At 41.3% G+C, this 3,364-nt stretch overlaps 1 long non-coding RNA gene across 2 annotated transcripts; it reads right to left on the reverse strand.

Moving 5' to 3' along the window:
• Positions 1-393: 393 nt before the first annotated feature.
• On the reverse strand, positions 394-1,862 carry LOC120670961. Of its 2 annotated transcripts, none has more exons than XR_005673458.1 (2): positions 1,446-1,862; positions 394-682 (listed from the first exon to the last, which is right to left on the reverse strand). It is a non-coding gene; the product is annotated as an uncharacterized LOC120670961 (long non-coding RNA). The 2 variants fall into 2 exon arrangements; XR_005673457.1 differs by having other exon boundaries at positions 394-1,234.
• Positions 1,863-3,364: the final 1,502 nt, after the last annotated feature.

Raw genomic sequence — 3,364 nt, forward strand, 5'->3', positions numbered from 1 at the left:
TTATTCTGTTTGCCGCCTCCTTGTACGTGCACATTGATCCATGCCTGCATGAAAATTTGTATGAGTGGAGTTTCTTTTACAGGAGTGTCAGGAAGGTATTTTTGCAAATAATAGAAATATTTTTCAATTGACAATAGGAGTATTTCTTTCAAATGTCACAAGTATTTTTCCAATTGACAATAGGAGTATTTCTTTCAAATGTCAAAAGTATTTTTCTAATTGAAAAATAGTATGTGCCCTTTTGATTCCAGCGCTCCAGCGATGCTTAAAGCCGGAGGTCTGGCAAGCCTCCATGACCGTAAAATCCATTGTTAGATTAAAGTGAATGAACAATATGACCATAGGAGAGGAATAATTAGTTACCGAATAAGTAGTTTGTAAACCAAGGAGCAATTTTCTTTGCCAAACCAGGAGTACCTACTCCTTTTTTATTTCCTATTGGAGTAATTTTCAAGGAGTAATGTCAAATGTATTAACAAATAATATTTATACTATACAGAAATAATTACTCCTAGATATCTTCATATACAGCGGGTTCGCGCTTCGTGTTGCGCCGGTGGATCCGACCGTCGACGCAGGCGTACAGCGGCCAGCGGGGGGTGGGCGGCAGCGGCGAGACGGGTGCCCGCAGACTGGCGAACTATGGGGGCCGACGACGCAGGGGGGTGGTGCGCAGAGGGGGCTGACCACGCAGGGGGTTGGCGAACAATTGGGTTCATATATACAAACAGAGTCACAGAGTAAACATCCATTTACAGAAGAGATAATTATTGGATTTCAAAAGAATAATCTTATACAAATGCAAAAATGGTGAGAAGACAGTATAATAGTCTTCATGAACAGTGACATTCCTTGTGACAGTTCTTCAGTCTGCTCGAATAATAGGTGCAGCGCAGTCTAAAATTTGTGGTAATTTTCGTTCATGTCGGGAGTAAGTTATATAGTCAACTAGCTATTAGGTGATATGATCAAGTCTGAGCCAAAATAGCAGGGTAAAATAAAACACCAAAATAAATGGTATCTGCCTGTAGGTTAAACTATCTAAACACCCATATTTTTATCTCATATATGCATTGTATCACGAGAGGATGACAGAAAATAATCATTTCTTTGACAATACACAACTAGCATTGCCTAGAATCGTGTGGATTAGACCACGGCTTGCACCACGGAAAAGGGTCTATTTTCTGCCTTAAAAATGCATCGCTTCTGCCCTCTAGATCCTACAAGAAAGCTGCGAGCACAACTATTGGTTAATTGGCTCGAAATGGTTAGATCGTAAATTCGTAATGTAAAACATGGGAAAATTAATTAATGTGAGATTGCATTGGGAACCGAGGACATGCAGTGGAGATTGAGCTGAAAATCCAACCCCCGAAAATTTTTATCATTTGATTAAGGATACGGAAGAAATGGAATTTTGGTTTTGGTTTGATTTAACTAACCTTGTGTGGTAGGGAGGAGGGGAGCAGAGGAACTCCAACCGATGGCTGGAAGAGAGGCCACCGCCGTCCTTATGCCGAGTTGGATCTCACCTAGAAGTGAGCGATTGTACCCACCTGGAATCGCGGCCTTCGTGAGCAGCAGCCTGAAGGGGTAGGGGTCCGGCGTAGATCCTCACCTGGCATCGATTACGGTGGTGAGGGGCGGAGGGGGCAGGACCAGGACCAGGGATTGCATTCGAGGGGTAGGGCATGGGAGAAGTTGCTGCCGGCGAAGCGGGGATTATGGGCGGGTGCCGCGCAGGGGATGTCTCGCAAGTGTGGTGGTGGTTGGGCGTCAAACTCCAGCAGCGGTTCCGCTGGAATGGGCGAGTGCGTAGGAGCGGGGATGTGATTGGGGAGGAGAAGGCGATAGCAATCAATGCCAATGAATGGAGTATGTTTTATCCAGAAATCAGTCCCAGCATGCCACCGTAAAAGGTAGTATTTGACCCGTAAAATTATCTCCATTGATTTTGGGCAATTTATTGCACGCATTAATATTTCACATGCTGGTGGGAGGAAGTAAAAACTTGAGTGGCTTTTACTCACCGGAGTTGGGCAGCGCCGGCGGGGGTGTTGAATAATGTTCAACACCCATACACTTTGAACCTTCATGTGTCCAACTCTTTTTTTTTCATCATGCTTTCTTGAGCATGGCATTTATTTCTTTTTGCATAGCACATGTCCTTCATCTTGAAATGACAATTTGGAGAGAGTAGTCATCAATAAAATGGAGTTTTATTTACTGGGATGATAATGGATGGATGGGTGAAATGTTCTCGCACAACTTTCAGTGTAGAAGTTGGCAGAATATATGTGGAGTGTACGTGATCTTGATCATGGAAGTATGAAATGTATCTCATAAGGGTCACAAGAATTTGACAAAGCTCAATAAGATAACAAGTTGCATATGTAGAGGGTTTTCAATTTTGAACAATATATGGCCTTGGATAGGATTTTTATAAACAAATGAGGAGCCATGCTATTGATTTTTTTAAAAAAATTTATAAAAGAAATCCCAAGTACTTTGCAAGGAAGAACTAGGTTCCATTCGTTTTAACCATATCTCAAAAGTCAATTATTAGATAGCATGGGTTCCCTATCATGTTTTAGTTCACAAGAACAAGGTGAAAGTCAAAGAATAAAGAGTATGCAAGTTTATCATGAAGTACATGGAGTGCATGAGATTAGCAAGGTTTGTTGAGTTCAATTTTAGTGATTAGCATTAAATTCAATTAAACTCAAAGACTTAGGGAGTATGAGGAGTGTTTTGCACAAACCATCGTTTGAAGAGGAAGAAGTGGAGACCGCAGGAAATCAAAGTTGGTTTGATCAAACTAGAGGTTCGGTCATCCTTCTCTGGATCCCATCTGTCCTGTTCTTCAGCGTGCTAGACCATCAATGTTGTGCAACATGTTGGGGGAGGGATCTCAAATGACTTTGTAAATGGTGTTTGAAAGATCTCCCCCACACTTATTCTTGTACCTGCTTTTTATTTAAAAGAAAAATAATACAAACAAGGACTCTACCAGTTTTAGATCACCGGGGAGTCAAATTTTTATTGAGGCAAGGTGCATGAAATGCTTAAGTGCCTAACTTTCTTTTTATTATTATTTTCATTATATTTACCTAAAGAAATCAACAAGGATGCACAAAGTATGTGGAATCTTTACCTGATGGAATTTACCAATCGCTGAACAAAGATGCAAGAGTTAAGCTGTATATTCATAAAGCCAAACCTTGCATTTTGTTCTGGTTGGCTCCTTGTTCGTCTGTCTCCTTCTTGGACCAAGGAGGGCTGTCTAAGTGTTTATGTCTTCATGCTGCTCCTTAGTTGTTTTCTTTTCATTTCCCTGCAAAAGGTTAGTGGACAGCAAATA

Source organism: Panicum virgatum, chromosome 4N (genome assembly GCF_016808335.1).
Source record: "Panicum virgatum strain AP13 chromosome 4N, P.virgatum_v5, whole genome shotgun sequence".
In the NCBI taxonomy this organism is placed as follows: Eukaryota; Viridiplantae; Streptophyta; class Magnoliopsida; order Poales; family Poaceae; genus Panicum; species Panicum virgatum.